The sequence below is a fragment of the Myotis lucifugus genome, unplaced genomic scaffold (assembly GCF_000147115.1).
Source record: "Myotis lucifugus unplaced genomic scaffold, Myoluc2.0 scaffold_218, whole genome shotgun sequence".
Taxonomy (NCBI): Eukaryota; Metazoa; Chordata; class Mammalia; order Chiroptera; family Vespertilionidae; genus Myotis; species Myotis lucifugus.
In genome coordinates, this window is record NW_005871266.1 from 986,760 (window position 1) to 1,006,514 (window position 19,755).

At 33.9% G+C, this 19,755-nt stretch overlaps 1 protein-coding gene across 2 annotated transcripts in view; it reads right to left on the bottom strand.

Moving 5' to 3' along the window:
* The window catches only part of CSTF3 (cleavage stimulation factor subunit 3), a 72,344-nt gene that overhangs the window by 34,673 nt on the left and 17,916 nt on the right, over nucleotides 1-19,755 (bottom strand). The window lies entirely within an intron of this gene.

Consider the following 19,755-nt stretch of genomic DNA (forward strand, 5'->3'; position numbering starts at 1 on the left):
ATTTAAATGAGAAATGGGTTTTAATGAACTAAGTGAAATTATAAGCACGACATGTTTTTGAAAGAAAAATATTTAAAGCAAGTAAAACACCAAAACAAAGGAAAATATTGGTCTTTCAAAGATATTTATCATTCCTTCTAATCTGACATTAAGAAAAACATTAGCAGTAAAGATAACATACTATTTAGTTATATCAAAATTATTTGAACTTCTAGTAATCATGCAAAAGTTAAACATTTCCCTTAACTCTCCTAATATATCGTGTTCCTGCAAATTAAGAAACAACAGAAAATTGGGGTAAAGGAGATCAGTCCTCAGAAAAATAAATATAAAGTTCTTTGAAAATAGGAAATGTACTCAATCTCATTTATAAAAGAAGTGAAAATCAAAACTACACTGAGATTATAATTCTTTACCTAAGAAAACTGGCAAAAAATTAAAGTATAATAACATATTTTGTAAAGAGAATATAAAATTGGTTCTTTCAAGCATTATCAATGTAATTTTAAATTGTTAAAAACTCTGTGAAAAGCCATTTGGATATAAAAAAGTTTTCAATCCCATACTCTGATTCAGCAAGTCCTCATCTACAAATTTTATATATAGATATATTGATACAAATGGGAAAGACACGTATACAGATAATAGTCAATGCAGAAATGTTTACAATAAAACTGGTTTGGGAAGAAACTAAATGTCGTTCAGTAGGAGATAGGTTAAACAAAATATGGAAAAGTAAGTACTTATTTAAAAAAAACAAAACCTCTAAAATTTACTTTAAGCAAAAAACAAAAGCAAGGTGAAAAACAGAACATAAGATTACATAATTATTCCTGTAAAAGGAGAAAAAAACAAAACACACTGAACACGTGGGTGCCTCAAAGACAGGTATATGAAAGACTTCATTGTAGGTCCCTCGTGTTATCTTGGATTTTTGAACTATATTAAAAAAGATTATTTCTAACTTTTAACAATGAGATTACTATAGTAATATACATGGGTAAAAATATGACTAAAAGTCAACATTTAAGAAACTGTTGTAAGCCACAAACTTTATAAACTTCTGGCATTAAACAAATAAAATGAGATTTACCAAGTTTATTTATAAATAAACATAAAAATAAAATTCAATCATTTAACTCTTTAAAAAGGAAGCTAAAAATACCATTGTTACAATTCTAATGAAAGTCCTTTAATTTTATGAGAACTTTCATTATGACAGAATGACTTGGGGGAAGACAGTTTATTACAAAAATAGTGACTTGATGGATTCTTACTAAATGAAAAGATATTCTTTAAAATATACAAATCTGTTTCTTTTTTTTAATAATGCAAAAGGATTTATTTATATACACACCAATGAAGGAAAGCAGTCTTTTGACAAATGGAGATTAAGAGTAAGTAGCTGATTTTGGGACCTACTACAACGGCAAGACTTGCTTTGTTGCCTTCAGATGTTGGATCTATTTACCTAACACTTCAGGCTTTTTCAATGGGTCTTCCTCCTCCTGGGCCTGATTTTCTAATTCCTTAAGATATACTACCTGGTGTTGCAGGTAGTCTGTGTTACTCTTCTGTTCATCCATGAAGCATAAGGTATTAGTGTTGCTATTGGCAGAAGCTATGGTCTTCACGTCTAGCAGGGGTTTGGTTAACTCAGTGATTCCCAAAGTGGGCACTACCGCCCCCTGGTGGGCGCTGCAGCGATCCAGGGGGGCGGTGATGGCCACAGGTGCATTTGTTTTAACTTTTTTTGTATTACCTTTCTATTCTGAGTTCAATAAATAGTTTCATAATTTCAAACTTCAATGTTTCTAATTTACACCTTTCTTTACTATATTTTACGAAAAAGGTAGAAACATTAATACATATATCTTTCTGTTTAATTGCTATTAAAATTTTAAAAAAATTAATTTCCGGGGGCGCTGAGTAATATTTTTTTTGGAAAGGGGGCGGTAGGCCTAAGTTTGGGAACCACTGGGTTAACTGGTTCTCCAATTCCAGAGCAGACTAGAGTTTGTATGCCTATTCCCCAGTTATCTATCTCAGGCCTCTTATTTTTTTAATACATTTTTATTGATTACAGAGAGGAAGGGAGAGGGAGCAAGAGAAACATCAATGCTGAAAGTCATTGTTGGCTGCTTCCTGCACCCTCCTACTGGGGATCAAGCCTGCAACCTGGGCATGTGCCCTTGGCTGGAATTGAAACGGGGACCCTTCAGTCTGAGGGCGGGCACTCTATCCACTGAGCCAAACCATCTAGGGCTCTCAGGCCTCTTAATCACCAGAAGGAAGATTGTACTTTTACGTTCTCTTAGGTATCTTATGAATTGCTTTCCATGTTTCCTTTTCACCTCAGCTTGATTTTCAAAGAATGTGGCAAGATGAGATTCTTCTGGGCCTTCAATAACAGGCCATCCTGTATAATAAAAGCCTAATATGCACACCGATCGGAAGGCGGAATGACTGGTGAAATGACTGGTCGCTATGACATGCAATCACCACCAGGGGCAGACACTCAACGCAGGAGCTGCCCCCAGCCCACGGGCCCCAGGCCAGCCAAGGCCAGTGCCAGCAAGGGCCCCCCTGATCACCCCACAGATTGCCCCTGATCACCAGCCAGGCCTAGGTACCCTACCCATGAACAAATTTCATGCATCAGGCCTCTAGTAGATAAATAAACATCACTATGTTCCACATGATTAATAGCAACCCTACACTCTTCAGAGAGGGGTTGCTTGGCTGCCATCTTGGCTTTAGAGAAAACCAGCCATAAAACAGTGCTGTATTTTTTGAAGTTATGCTACAATCAGTAATGTCCAAAAGTATACATGTAACTAACAATGTTATTTAACACTTGGAGTGCGGGTGAATTTCCCGCCAAAATATAAGATGGCTCTGTCTTTTGGTTTTGTTCCATCCACCAAAAGGGTGGATTACAAACAAATATTTGGTAATACGCAGTTACAATCGGCCCGAGTTTACACGTTTCCCGCACTCCACCGCAAATCTATATGAACCGAGTTAAAGACGGCTCCCGCGGAGTACGCGCAATTCACGCGAGCCGACTTAACTCGTTTCCCGCACTCCAAGTGTTCACTGTGTCTACCAGTAGGATAACTTTTTTCACTCCATAATTTTTTTCCCCTGCATACAGAATTTTGACAGCTCATTTTCTTCTGCAAATTCAAGAGGCAATTCCAGTCTTCTGGTTTCCATTGTTGCTGTTGGGGAGTTGTCAAGTTAACTGCCAATCCTTTGGTCATTTTTCTTTGTATCCAACTGTTTCTGTGATTTATATTTTTGTCCTTAGTTTTCTATAGTTTAATTCTCATAAGGATGGGTGGGTAATTTTTCTTATTTGGGATTCATTGAATATCCTGAAACTGTTGAATTCTTTAGCCATTCTGGAAAATTCTTAGTATTTCTGTTAAAATTGTGATTTGTCCCAACATTTCTCTTCTACTTCTGAAACTTCAATTGCAAATTTTCACTCTATCCATTGTGGCTCTTAATCCTTAGTTTCTTATTTTCTATCTCAGTCTCTTTAAGCTCCAGTCTGTTTTTCTTCAATTCTCCAATTCTCTCTTCAGCTCTAATGGATTATATCAACCTATTTCAACTTTTAATTCTAGTTTTTGAAATCTTTGCAGATGTTTCTACTATATGCCATTTCCTTATTTGCTTAGTTTTTAACAATTGAACTACTTTTCATCAAGAAAGGATTTGAGACTGGTCAGTGTGGCTCAGTTGGCTGAGCATCATTCCATGCACCAAGAGGCTGTCAGTTCAATACCTGTTCAGGGCAGATGCCCAGGTAGGGGGCGCACAGGAGGCTGTCGATCGATATTTATCTCTTATTGACGTTTCTCTCTACCTCTTGCTCTTGAAAATTCAATTTAAAAAAATTTATTTTTAAAGGGTTTGATTAAGCTTTACTAGGCACCTAAGAGCATAATTCAGGTCGAGTCCACTAACATTCACGGTTCAAATTCTTTTGAAATACCCAAGTGATCTTTATTTGGACCACAAATCCATGCAAGGGCCAACTTATCGTTGTAACATCTCAGGATTTTGCCATTCCACTCTCCTCAGGATTACAGGTAGCGACTTTCCTCAGTCTCCCAAGGTTAGGAAGGTAGCCTTCATTTGTTGCTGATCATTGTCATCCTGAGTACTGCCTGCACACAGCTTTGAAGGGAGAGGATGTCCTATTGGGTATGCCTTGAACCTTGACTTTTGCTGCTTTAACCTCTAGAAGCACTCAAAATTTCAGCCTAAGTATTCTCAGTTTGGCAACAGTTCTCAAAATAAGAAGTTTAGGTACTCAGCTTATCTCCCAATGTTCTTTTTGGGGGAGAGGAGGAAAGGTTGTTTGGGTTGTGTTTGTTTTCCACTTGGTAATTCTTTATAATGCATTCAGTTCTTCAATGCTTTTAAGATATTTCAAAAATTCTGTTCAGCAGCCTGCCTTGTTTTCAGTGAGAGCTGATCTACATAGAAGAGCTCATCATATTAACCAAATCCTCTTAAATATATTTTATTAACATACTAGTGGCCCAGTGCACAAAATTCATGCATATTAAAAGGGAATTCGAGGAAATATTTTAATATTGCTATTTTCCCTTTATATAGAGAAGTGTCAGAGATGAAAGAAAATTTGTAAAATTTATATGAAAATCTCCCTCCTGCCCTGACCGGTTTGGCTCAGTGGATAGAGCGTCAGCCTGCGGACTTAAGGGTCCCAGGTTCGATTCCAGTCAAGGGCATGTACCTTGGTTGCAGGCACATCCCCAGTGGGGGGTGTGCAGGAAGCAGCTGATTGATGTTTCTCTCTCATCGATGTTTCCAACTCTTTATCCCTCTCCCTTCCTCTCTGTAAAAAATCAAATATATTAAAAAAAAAAAATTTCCCTCCTGTCAGGTCTGGGGCACACCACGGAACCCAGAGTCAAGTCCCCATCCACCTGCGTGCGCCTCAAAATCGTGCAAGACCCAGACCCAGCTGGCCCCACCCCCGTCAAGCCCTGCAGGGTGGGTGGCGCGGCCTCAGGTCCCCCATCAAGCCCCGCCAGGTGGGGGATGCGGCCTCAGGTCCACCGGCCCTGGCATGAGGGTGTGACGATCATATGTATATTAGTTCTTTATTACATGGGATAGCTTTCAAAAAAATTAGCAACTAATTTAAAGCAACCAAAGGAGCATTTGTGATCTTGTTTCCCAGCAATGTCGTCAGTTTGGCTCAAATACTCTTATAAAAAAAAAAAGTAACTAAAAACTTTAAAATCCAATGTCATTGAAACTCTACATTTCCAAAGGTTAAAAACATTATAGAACTCAATCAAATATATCTCCTGTAATATTTTATAGCATTCCCAAATAGGTGTAACTCAGTTCTCTGAAACACTTTATAAATCCACCAATTTGAGCTTACCTTTAATGTCTGCTATACATAAGTAAAGAAAGTTTGGGTGAAAGCCACAAGAAAAAAAAAGAAAAATGACAATATTTAACACCGAATTCTACAGCTTTTTTAAAAGACAAAAGCTAGAGTAATCTTTTACATGGTTTTAAAAATAAACCTATATAAAGTCAAGCTTATGGGTTAAATTAAAATAGGAATTTATATATATTTTAATATGTCTTAATGAATGTTCTCTCCTCAATTACATGTTGGCATTATACACATACACGACATCAAAGTTGTGCAAAGGGGGTTGGGGGGTTGGAATACTTATGTTTTACCAATGTGACAAAAGCTGTGAAAACTCAAGTTTGCATCTCATATATACACATACAATTGGCTTGGAAATTTTACTCCAATATATAGGGTGTCCCCAAAAAATGTGTGCACACTTTAACAGCTGATAGCTCAATTCTGAAAACAAATGTATTTTAATAATAACTGCCTCCATAATTAGTCAAAGTGTGTATATATATTTTGGGGGGATGCCCCATATGTGGCTAAAAGTTTATTGCAACCAGTCAGGGATTTATCTTCTGTATCAGGTTTTTAAATTTTATCTGAAAGTATTTTGAAAACACAAGCAAACATTTTCTTAAAAGGTACTTCCAGCTTAGCTGGGGTGGCTTAGTGGTTGAGCACAGACCTATGAACCAGGTCACAGGTTTGATTCCCAGGTGAGGGCACATGCCCGGTTGCGGGCTCTATCTCCAGTAGGGAGCATGCAGGAGGCGACCAGTCAATGATTCTCTCTCCTCACTGATGTTTCTCTCTCTCCTTTCCTCTCTGAAATCAATAAAAAATATATATTTTTTTAAAAAGGTGCTTCCAAACATTAGGTAAATTAGTTATGCCTTTTATATTGAGTAATTCTTTAAAAATCTTTCTCTTGGTCATACATGAATTTTAAATACAAATGAAGCTTATTCTAAGATACTCAAATATGTTTTGTATGTTTACAAAAACTGTAAAGATGTATTTTTAATGTGTAAGTTTTTTAATGTAAGTTAACAGTAAAGGTATTGGCCACCTATAATTTTATAAAAAATAATATATTTTGTTATAAATTGATATCATACTCTAAATCTTAGAAATTAAATTCAAGTTGTAAAATATGATAAACTGAACTTTATTTTCCGCTGTGAATTTTTCATACAACAAATACTTAGAGTGCCACTATTATACCAAGCATTGTTCTAGGTTCCTAAAACATAACAATGCACAGAAGGCAAACCCTAAGCACAGTAAACTGGTTACTTTATCAGAAGATGGTATTATATAGGTGAAAAAAAGGACAAGTATTTGAGGTGTTAGAAATAAAAGTGGTAATTTTACATAGGATGGCCATAGCAGACCTCACTGAGAAGATAACACTTTAGCAAAAATCTGAAGAAACCAGAGGATTTTATCAGGCAGCTATCTGGATAAATTTCTTTAGAGAAGATAAAAGAGCTAATGTAAATAAAATCCTTGAGGTGGGAATATGTCAATGTTTAATAAAGCCAGTGTGACTGAAGAGACTACTATGTGAATTATCTACCAAAGATACCAAGCACAAAATCCTATACTTAAGTTGGTACCCTAATTTACTCCTTATACTTTTTCTAATTATTAAAAATTTATTTAAACAACCTATCTGAATTTATGACTAATAACTGTCTATGAAACATATAAAAATGTTAGACAGAAATATAAATTCATATAAATGTATGATTTATTTTGATTTTTTACTATATCCAACTTCTACTTGTAATGGAACCCTGCTTATTCTAATGTATTGGAAGATTCCAGAAAGTGGCCAAACCCAATCAAGAATCACCCAATCAACAATCATAAGTCACTAATTACTTACTCAATTACTTACTGCTATAAAAACAATGTATTCCATATACCATTCCAAAAAAAAAATACAATAAATCACTATCCCCTTAATACAATTCCTTATTTCTCTCATTATTCATCTAACATATTGCCATAGGTAAAAAATATTCCCTAATATTTTTGGACTTTACAAAATTTTGAAAATAAAATTTAGGGACTGATGTAGATTTACCAATAATTTTTGTTAAAGAGATGTTTGAAAACCAATTCTTGTGCTTCCACTTTTCTTAATTTTAGCCAGTCTTTAAGTATTCTATTAATATTCACAAGATGCCAGGACATAAGTTCAAGGGTTTTGATTTTTGATACTGATATTAATAAAAGTGGCATTTTAAAATCCTGGTAATCAATTCTTTGTCCTGTTGGTATAACTGTCCCTTTTAGTGCACACTTGCATATTAACGTATGCATTTAACAAAATAAGGAGATAGTTTCAAATTTTTTCATTAATACAATTCACATAACAAACGAGGATCATTTTTTTTCTGTGCAGGAATCAATCTGGAAACTGTTACTGAAAAATAAATACTGGCAATGTGGTACAAACATTTTACTCATGGTGAAAATTTTTCTAGGAATCAAATTGAGAGAACTCAATTTTCACCCTTAGAAAAAGTCTTCCTTTCTCTCCCAAAATGAATACTCTGTTCAATTAATGTCACATTTTCCCCAAAACTATATGAAGATTATTAAAGGCAATAAGGTTTCATGGCTTCTTATTTCTATTAGTTTCTTAAGACTCAAATATAAAAATGAAACCAAAAAAGAATTTCTAGCCAATATGCAATTTTTCTTTGAAAAGGAAACTTCCACTCAGTTAACTTCTAAATTCATGTAGGCATTTGAGTTAAAACAAGGGCCCAGAATTATAAATATCTCAACTTAAGGTTTTCCTAGAGCAAAATTACATTCACATTATTTTGGCCTTTATAAAATTTCAGATGTTTATGCCTTTTCTCCAGTTCTTTAATTAACAGTTTAGCTACAATTCCAGATTAACTATCAAGCTCATGTTTTCATAATTTAAAAAATTTTTATGTAATAGTCACCTAAAATACTTGGAAGAACTAGAAGCAAAATTCAGCTAAAAAACCCATCAAGTTGTGACCCTGGCTGGGTGGCTCAGTTGGTTAAAGCATCATCCTGATACACTAAGATTGCATATTCATCCTTAGTCAATGTACATATAAGAATCAACCAATGAATGCATAAGTAGAATAACAAATCAATGTTTCTCTAAAATCAATAAAAATTTTAAACTATCAGATTGTTTCAATACCTCAAATAAAGCATGTTTTTCTCCCCTTTCAGCAAATATTTGTTTCTATCAAACATGGGTATTTTCTCTATCATAGCATACCACTTATTATAATCATCTCCTATACCAAACTGTAAATTTGTTCAGAGGTGTCTATAGCATCTAAGTGTCTATCATGCACTTACTACATACTTAAAAAGTAATTCACCATCTTCCTCTGATATATAAAGTCAAAGCAAGAACCTGAAACAAGACATTTTTATGTACTTTTCTGCTTGTAGCCAAATAAAAACCTATGAAAATAGATGATGTGGGGCCTGAAGATGACACTTTGAGAACCTATAAATTCATCAATTATACCACTGAAAAATAGTGTAACACTTCTGGCAATATTTTCTGAATATAACCCAGGCAAATACATAGTGGGGCAAAAGTAGGTTTATAGTTGTGAGTACACGAAACAGAGTTTATTCTTGTATTATTTATTATTTTCCATGTGAATTGTAAATCTACTTTTGCCTCACCCTGTATATGAATAGGCTTCTGTTTAAGTCATTTTACTAAACACCCACTGTTTCAGGGTACTTTTAAGGGCTCCACATATAAAATCACCTGCCAAAATGTTCGCTAACAAAATTCTGCATATTTTATTTAAAAAAAATACTTTTAGTGATTTCAGAGAGGGAGAGGAAGAGAGATAGAAATATCAATGATGAGAATCACTGATTGGCTGCCTCCTCCTGCACACCCCACACTGGGGATTGAGCCCACAACCGGGGCATGTGCCCTTGACTGGAATCGAACCCAGACCCTTCAAGTCCGTAGGCCAACGCTCTAACCACTAAGCAAACCAGCTAGGGTACAAAATTCTGCATATTTTAATTTGCAGAGAATCTCATGAAAGTTAAACTACAGCTTATATTTTTCTTCCTATCTAAAAAGTATCATAGGCCCCACAACAGTGTTGCTTGTGGATAGAGCATTGGCCACAAACACCAAAAGGTCGCAGGTTCCATGCAGGAGGCAACCAGTTGATATGTCTTTCACACAGATTTTTTTTTCTTTCTCTTCTCCTATTCCTCCCTCCCTCCCTTCCATCCTCTCTGAAAAACAATGGAAAAAAATATTCTTAGGTGAGGATTAACAAAACAACCCAACAAAAAACAAAAAGTATCTTAGGATAAGCACCACTGAATACACCAAATTTCTACAGTCCAATTGCAGGAAACTTAAAATTGCAAAACTGTTTCATAGGTAATTTTAAGTTTGGATATATCCTAATGGTTTACTTATAATATACTGAGCAGTATCAGGAGGCTGCATGAAGATAGTTCAGTTCCCAGTGACAGAGAGATGTACTCAAAAATATTTCTTAAATGTCTGTCTGCTAAAGCACAAAATACAAACAACTGGAAATGTTGGTCCCGTTTCAATAAATGTGATTTTTCCATTAACTACAGGAGTCAAGATCCTCCTTCAAACCTTTTTTTAAGAGAGCTAGATATTGTGTGCCTCTGACTGACTTCAGTATTTTATTTCATTACGTTTTGTTTCACAATTTCAACTTTTAAAAAAATCCTGACCTGAAGACATTTTCATTGATTTTTAGAGAGGAGAAAGGATAGGGAGAGAGAGAAGCACCAACTGGTTGCTTCCCTCATGTGCCCCGAAGGATCAAACCAGCAACCGAGGTATGTGCCCTGACTGTACGGAACGATGCACCTACCAACTGAACCACACCACCATGACTATAATTTCAAATATTTTAAAGGTCTCCCACCCAATACAAAAAAAAATATATCACAATAAAGTACAGTCTATGCTATCAGAAAACGTATTTTGCAAGTCTTCTACAGTTCAATGGATAGAAAAATATAAAGAAAACTGTTTAGTAAGCAGATATTCCATTCTAATAAAACTCCTAATTGTTAGACCAGAAAGTAAAACTTATTGTCCTCACATTAATATTGAATGTAAATAAGCATTTGGGGTTGTAAAGAATGTGTTGTTGTTAAAGGTCCGTAATTACTAAAACTTGCCTGTTTTGTGTACAGGATTCCTGCTATTTGAAATTAGATCCAAGTATATATGACTAAAACACTTCCAACTGTGAAGGGGAAAGTACAAATGGCAAAGGAGAGTTTCAGAGCCAAGATTTTATACATACCACGAGATGAGGTGCACAGAAGTGATCGTAACATGTCATCTTCTAAAAGATTTGTAGAAATTTTATGTGGCTGAGTTGCTGAATTTATTTTTTCAAATGTAACCCCAAATCCTAATAACTAAATGGGAATGTAAGATACTCTTAAGCAAAGAAAAAAGTTAGTAATGAATCCACTATATAGTCATTTCTACAATATACTGTACTTTAGGTTCCTTAGCTTAGTTAGTATAGTGGTTAGTGACTAGGAGCCTAGGCCCAGATATTAGAATACCACCTTTTCCACTTACTTCCCAGTAGCAAAACCTTTACTGTTTTTGAGCTTAGGAGAGCTACTTAAGGCCTCTAAATCTCAGAAAAGCTGAACAAAATAAGAAAATGAGGGATAATAGATACCTAACTCAAATGGTAAAATGCGATAACCTAGTATTTCACATAAAGCACTAAACAGTTCCCAGAATATATTAAAAGCCTATTAAATTTTAGTTATTGTTGAGGCAAGTAATCAGAATAAAGAAAAAAAATCACCATCAAAATACAACTGAAAATTCATTTTAAAATGGATTTTTAGAATGAAGACTATCTTTTTACTTCTAAAACTCTATTTTAGAATATTTCACCTTCAAAATGTCTTCCTCACATACTTCTGCTTATATAATGTTCATATAGAATACTATTTTCCATAAAATTCAGTTTTGTAGATGTACACCTAAAATATAACATAACTGAAAAGCACCTGCTTGCTTTTAAGAACTCCAGTACAGTTCCATGCATATTTTGGGTAGGAGCCACAAAAATTAAAATTCCCACCCCATTCCTCAGTATTATGGCAGTCTAAAGAAAACTCTTGCCTGGAACAGTGAATAGAACTTTTCCATTTATGTCACAATTCACAGCTCACTGAAAACACTTGAATTCATATTAGTTTACTTAGGGGACGAGAATAAGAATAGTATGAAATCTATGTGGTAAACTGATATACACAGAAGGCACAGCAGAAATTCAAATGATTTCACTGATCATAGAAATAGGGAATTTTAGAAATGATAAATCTGACAGAAAAAGGTAAACATGAGATGGATATCTATAATAATAAAAGCGTAATATGCTAATTAGACCAGGCCAAACGACCTTCCGGACAAAGCCGGGGCTGCAAGGTCCAAGCCCCTTGCACAAATTTCATACATCAGGCCTCTAGTTATATTAGAACACCGCTGGTCCTTTTCAGTGTGATGATATTGTGGTTATGGAGGACTATATTCTTTATATAATCAGAGAAAGAAGCATGCATGGCAAAACAAAACACTGAGTCAAGATGGAAGGTACAGAGGCATCTACAGTAATATTCATACTACTCTTTCAATTTTTATCTTAAATATTTCCTAATAAAAACTGGGGAGAGAAGAGATTAATGGCTTCCCAAAGTCACAGTAATTCAATGGAAGAGCCAAGAAAAGAAAGTCCTACATCACCATATTCTAAATTGTGTCATTTTTATTCCAACATATGTCCTCTATAGAGTAACCTACAGATTCCCTGCCTTTTAAAAAAAATTAACAAATTTTTAAACATCTTTCTACACTACAAAAAATAACCAGGCCACTGTTTCAATAAGATAGATAATGTGTAGAATTCTCACCTTGCAGTTGAGGCACATGACAAGTAACCACTCCACTAACTACATAAGAATTAAGTCACAGACACTTATATAAATAAGTTCTTTTGACTTGGAGTGTGTTCTTTGAATGTAAATCTCACAACTATTCTGGGAACTTGGGAAATCCAATCTTGCGCAACCCTAACCCTGACTGCAGGCCTCAGAAAGTTACCACACTGTCAAGAATACTCCCAGGCACATAATACATGCTTCTAAGATTAAGTCTTGATTGATTATATACTGATTGATAAAGCACAGCAAGGTACATTTGAAAGAATTAGCAAAAAGACTTTATAGTCCAGACAAGTTTAAGGAGTATTCTGCAAGGTAAGAAACATACTCACAGCATTAAGATTCAATTGCTGCCCTCCAATGTCTCAATTCCCAAAACACCTAACAATAACAGATTCCATGTGTCCATTCTTTGGAGACTATGTCAGCAACACTAGCATGCTAATTGCAATACCTATACATTTGGTGTGGTTTATGAGCTTTGAGTTTAAGAAACAACATCTCTTGATTTTACTCATATATAAAACAAGAGGGCTGAACTACTTTATTTTGTCTTCCAGCTTTAAATTTGATTTAAATTCAATGTTCACTTTGGCTTTAAATACATAATACCTGCATATTCAGGGTTTGTTAATAGAAATTTTTTCAAGAAAACCATCATCATGAAATGATCAATACTTTTCTTCTCCAATTTCAATATGAAAATGTACAGAAAATGTCATCACAAAAGATAATTTCCCTTGTTACTATGTGAAGTGATGCATGTTAAACACTGCAGTAATCATTTGCAATGTGTATATATCAAATCATTGTGTTGTACACCTTAAACTTATACAATGTTAAATGTTGATTATATCTCAATAAACTGGAAAAGGAAAAAAAGACCATTTCCCATACAAGAATCATTAGACAAAGACTTACAATAATGTTATCTGTATATGCCAAAGCTAAAATCTTGCTTAAAAAAAAAAGGTTATAACTGAACATGTTCTATCACATGAATAAAAGTATCAGAAATATTAAAAATAGGTTTCATTTTCTCTTTGGACCATATTACATTTCAAATTATTATTATAAACCTATATTTAAATATATTGTCTTAGATGTAAGATTCTTTATTTTTATAACTATTACTTAGTATTTCCAAATAGGAAATTTTTCTTTGGAAGCCTTCTAGCATACAAAACCATAAAATTTACCCCAGGTAATTAAAAATGCTGTTTAGTTTCTCAACAAGCTGTATTCAAAGCAAATACTCATAATTTTGCTGATATTGCTGTGGACAGTGAATATGTAGAAGAAAAAATTATAGACTTTAATTGATTACACCATTATACTATTTGTTTTCTGCTCCAAACTTGTAAGACCAAAACTGTTTAGTAATAAAAATTAAAATTTAAAAAGTAAATTATTTATAAACAAATAAATGCAGTCTCGTCCACTCAGAAGTACAGCTTTTAATTGATATTACTAGTATTATTTTAACATCTTCATTTCTTAGAAGTGCCTTGAAACAGACTCATTCAAATAAATAGGTGTTTGCAAGATGAAAGCACATACTAAACAAAAACCCTCACAATGAATCCATTAGAAAATAGCTGAACCTTTGACTTTAAGAGGTCTTTGTTTTTTAAGAGAAAGTCAATTAATTGCCACCTGGTTCCTTTATGCTCAAGTTAGAACCAAAATACAGAGCACCCTAAAACGTTTGTGTGTATTATAATTAGTTCTATATCCAAATGTGGAAGCTTCTAACGGTAATATTATGATGGGCTTAAATGTGTTTGTGCTTGCCAAAACTGGTTTGGCTCAGTGGATAGAGCGTCGGCCTGTGGACTGAAGGGTCCCAGGTTCGATTCCGGTCAAGGGCATGTACCTGGGTTGCGGGCACATCCCCAGTAGGGAGTGTGCAGAAGGCAGCTGATCGATGTTTCTAACTCTCTATCTCTCTCCCTTCCTCTCTGTAAAAAATCAATAAAATATATTTTAAAAAAAAATGTGTTTGTGCTTATTCATGGATGCCATGTTGGAGCATATCTTTAATACCTCGAGATAGGCATAGAGGGTAATATACCAAAATAATCCCCGAAAATCTTATTGACTACAATGCCAATAATTTTTTAAACTATTAGGTATTGTAAATTAAATGTTATGCTATTCCATAAATGCTCAAGAAGTTTAGGCTAAAACACCACCCACAGGGGAACTGCACATTATACGATCAAACAGCCCTTTTTGTTTCAAAACAAATATAATGTATGTACTTTTTATTAAAATCTGTTTAGAGATGCCTTTCTACATTTTCAAAACATACCATAACTCTTATTACACATACAAAAATAGAATATAAAGAAGATGAGTTAAGTTTAAGAGTCTTTACCGAGGGAAAAAGATAACTATTTTTTTCAATGCTTATCAGTGACTTCAAAAAATATAATTTTGCTTTATAAAAAGTTGAGAAACATAAAGGCTATTAGATTGAATAGTGCAAGGTTTTGTTTAAACTTAAATGCCTACATTTCACATAAAATAATAAATTACCTACAAGACATAAAGAATAGAAAATGAGATTAAAAAAAGAAATTTTATCTAAATTAACTATGTCTGTTTGCAAGTAGTTTTATTATACACAATGCCTTGGGTGAAGAGAAAAGGCTCTCAAGTAAAAAAAATGTGTAGACCATGTTAGAAGTGACAACACCTAAACATCTATGCTACAATATAAAGGAATATGGGAAGAGACATTATAATAAAACCCAAAAAGAAGTTTACTGCCTACAGTAAACATGAAAATATTTCCTATGTTTTTAAAATAGTTATGTTATTATTCAAAGCACTTTCAGATATTTAATCACTCAGGTCTGTGTTTGCAAATAATTCCTGTTTTCTTTTACACCCCCACACTACATCATACATGTATTTAGGAAACTACAGAGCATATTGTGTTTTAGAGTAAAATCTGAATAATCACACAGACATGGACCAACATTTATTACAAACAGGAAGAGATTTATAGGAAAAAGAGTACAATTTTTTTAAAGATTGCAAGCTGAATAGAAAAATTATAATCTACATAATAAGGCCATAATTTTATCTGCATTTAAAAAAATAACATTGCTCAATCTGTACAAAACATAATACAGTTTAAACTGCTATTCAGAGGCATTAAAACAGTAAAGACAGTAGAGAAGTTTATTTCAATTTAGGTCACTCATGTTCCATCCTGAGTTCACTTCCATTTGCCATGAAGAAAGGTATTTGTAAATGATTTTTCCCAAGTAGAAAGATTATTATGAAAAAATTAAAAATATATACTTTACAACCCATTATTTAAGTATTAATGCTTTAAAATTCTTTAAAAGAAAATGCAATCAATTCTATATTGCTTTTATTCAAGAATTACAGCTTTCACAGACAGCAAGATACATTGTTGCTATTACCAGCAGCATTACTTTCATTTCTCCTTTATCTACCAATAAAAAATCATCATCCTTTCATAGGACAATTGCTTATGAATGTGGCCCAATTCAAAACACATTACTTCTAACAATAAGATGTACATACATGCTGTCACACTGACTACCTAGCTACATGAAAAGCTGTAATCACAAGGGAGAAAAAACTTAAAAAACATAATGGCAAAACTATAAATTGTCTCAATTTTGTGATACTTAGTGACCCTTCTGACCACTCTAAAAAGTGTTTCTTTAAAGAGCATTCAGGTTCTCAGGGATACTCCATTAACTCTAGTTTTTTAAAACTCACATTTCTTAAACTCAAAAATATACTACACTAGTCCTGGCCACATAGCTCAGTTGATTAGAGCGTCGCCCTGATATGCCAAGGTTGAAGGTTTGATCCTCAGTCAGGACACATAAGAATCAACCAATGAGCCCTGGCCAAAGGGTCCTGGGTTTGACTTCTGGTCAAGGGCACATACCTGGGTTGCAGGTTTGATCCCCGGCCCCGATCAGGGAGCATGTGGAAGGCAGTGGTGTGTGTGTGTGTGTGTGTGTGTGTGTCGCGTGTGTGTACCCTCTCTCCCTTCCACTCTCTAAAAATCAACAATCAAAAAATCCTCCCGTAAGGATTAAGAACAACAACAACAAAAAAGAATCAACCAATGAATGCATAAATAAGTGGAACAGGAAAAAACAAATAAAAAAACCCCACCTACACTGCAGATTTAAGGCATCAATTAAATGGCTATAAATGTATTAAAATGTTTACTTTAAAACTACCCAGCGACCTGACTGGTGTGACTCAATGGTTAAGTGTTGGCCATGAACCAGGATGTCAGTTTGATTCCCAGTCGGGGCACATGCCCGGGTTGTATGGCTCGATCCCCAGTAGGAGGCAGCTGATCAATGATTCTCATCACTGATGTTTCTCTCTTTCCTTCTCCCTTCCTCTCTCTAAAATCAATAAAAATATATTAAAAATAAAACTAACCAGCAACAAAAGTATTTTCACGTAACAATTACAATTAGACTATATTTGATATTTATAGCACTTTAAGAATAGTCATACAATTGGTTTTTCTTATGACGTTAAATCATGTAAAGTAGCAGTTCTGGAATTCAAGAGTAAAACATTATCTTTCACATACCTGAGGCAAAATGTGATTGCCTATATGGTCTCGAGCTGCTTAACGACAGGCATATTTTCTGAGAAATGAATGCACTGTTAGGCGATTTTGACATTGTGTGAACATCATAGAGTGCACCTACACAAACCTAGATGGGATAGCCTACTACAGACCTACGGTATACCACCATTGTATACGCAGTCCATCATTGACCCAATTGTCATTATGTGGCGCATGACTGTATAATAGGTACAACACTAAAGTAATTTGGCTTAATTTTGAAATTATGTAAAATCATAGATACAAAGATGTTGGTCCTAAATGCCCTTCCATTAGAACAACAAAAATTTACCTCCAACACTTTCTATGCTTTAGTAAAAAAATAAAAGTAGGTAATGAATTAAGGATGACATTATAAAGTTCAACTTTTACACAAGAAGACAGGTATTTGCTAAATGCTCACTGATATAAGAAAAGCTGATATATTGGCAAATATTAAAAAATATTAGATTAGTGTCATTAACTACTTTACTGAGAATTATTTGCAATTTGTATTTCAAATTTAAAAGCAAATATATGCTCCCCCCCCACACACACACTTTGATCTTAAGTAGGATTTATAAGAAACTTCTCTGGGAAATCAAATCTCTTGTTATGAAAGATATTATGTATTTTCTATTAGAGAAAAACTAAATGTATTTGTATTCATACGAGTTGGTTTAGCTGAACATAAATAAATGAAACATTACAATTTCCCCACCATGAAGTACTGAGTTACAACAAATGTATTACCAAATTTTATTTTCTTGAGAATGCAAACAGGACGTTATGTAAACATTGTTAGTACTACCTTTGATGTAAAGACATTCTTATTACTTTAGATTTTAATATATTATGAACAGGTTATGTGTCTTCACCAGAAACATTAAGGGTCACATTGGGAAATACGGGCAAATAAAAATTTAGCCTCTCGCAGGCTAAACAAAGTAAAAGTAAAAAATTAAAAAATTTAAAAAATAAAGAGCAAATCAAAAAAAGAGAAAAAAACAGCTCAGGATACGGATTTCTGAAATTAAGATTCAGTTTAACATCTTAACTCTTAAACCAGAAATATATATTTTACAAAATATACAATATATTCTTTACCACTTTTTCTCAAAAGATGTTTTATACGTATATTCATATTTGTGTGTATGTGTGCAAAATAACTGCAAACATTACCAACTAAGTAAATTAGTCAACTGCTAGCAGCTCTGAAATATATGAATTGAGTCTGATATTTAAACTTTCAGCCCCTTGGAATAACATCTGGTCTGTCTTGAAATTCTCTTTTAGAATGCACTTCATATTTTTAGTTAGGAAATTGGAGAAACAGACTCATTGTGTTTAAACTTATAGAATGGAATCTAACTGCCAACTTCAGTTTAACTTATGTTATAATAAAGCACATGAATAATGACTAAATATTTGAGAAACTGAAATTTCTAAAACTCAGAACGTACTACTTCATTATACAAAAACTATTATATTCCAATGATGTTCATTTCTGATGAGTTTGCATATAAACTGTGTTTGTAAAGTCAAACTGGAATGCAGAGCAAGTACATGTGCTTCAGGTTCCTTGCTTTAGTATTACAAAGCAGCACTGGCTTCAGCATACTTCAGACAGACCTATTCACTCACCTGCTGAATTTCATGCCAGTCTATTCTGATGATTATATATATTAACAAAAGAAATGGTCCCATAGGATAAAACTTAAGGATAAGATTCTGGGCCAAAACCACAACCAGACTCCACATAAGGTACAATCTCTCTCACACAACAAACATACAAACACACATACTACATATACAAGCACACACAAAAAATTTAACACGCACACAATGTTCCTGCTGTTGTTCAGTAATTGTCCCCCTCCCAAAGTAATACAAATTATATCACAAATACAATGAGTACACTGTAGCCTCCACTTAAAGCTGCTATTGGTTGAGTCCATTCTGAGACACACATCACAGGTAAGAACACTGTGTAGTGCTGAAGTCTGTTCAGTATCGCAGATAACTAAAAGCCCTTTGAATAGGTCCAAAAAGAGACCCACATATTATCAAATTTCAGCTAGTGTAGAAAATATGACAAGGCTGCAGTGTACTTGATTATGTTGAGAATTTATATTACAAAATTAATATTGAAAGTAAGAATACTTCATAAGTTATAATGTGGATATCAATTATTCCCACCTCACCCTTTCCATTCCATTAACTTATAACCTGAAAAAGGATTACTTGGTGTCAAATGTTATCAACACATTAACACTTTATTATCATCTTGACCGCTAATTCCAGTCTTCAAAAAGGAACATTCCCTTCTAATTATAATTAAGAATGGGGCCCTTACTCTTTAAAATAAACATACCTGACTTCAAATATCAAAACAGTTAAAAAGCACTTTTTAAAAAGTATCATGGTGTAAATTATGATTACATAAGTTTAAGTCACATTAGCTTATTCCTTATAATGTAAACTTCTTCCGACAGAAAAAAATTTTCTTTAAATTATTGAAGTGCTTACATTTATTGACAAACCATGTATTTTCATGAAATTAAAATCTGAAATAACTTTTCATCTAAATGTTTCATTTCACCAGAGATGTTCAAAACCTATGAAACTAAGTTAACATTTCTGTATTTTCTTATAATACCAGTAGTTCATATTTTTGTAAGCAGGAATCAAA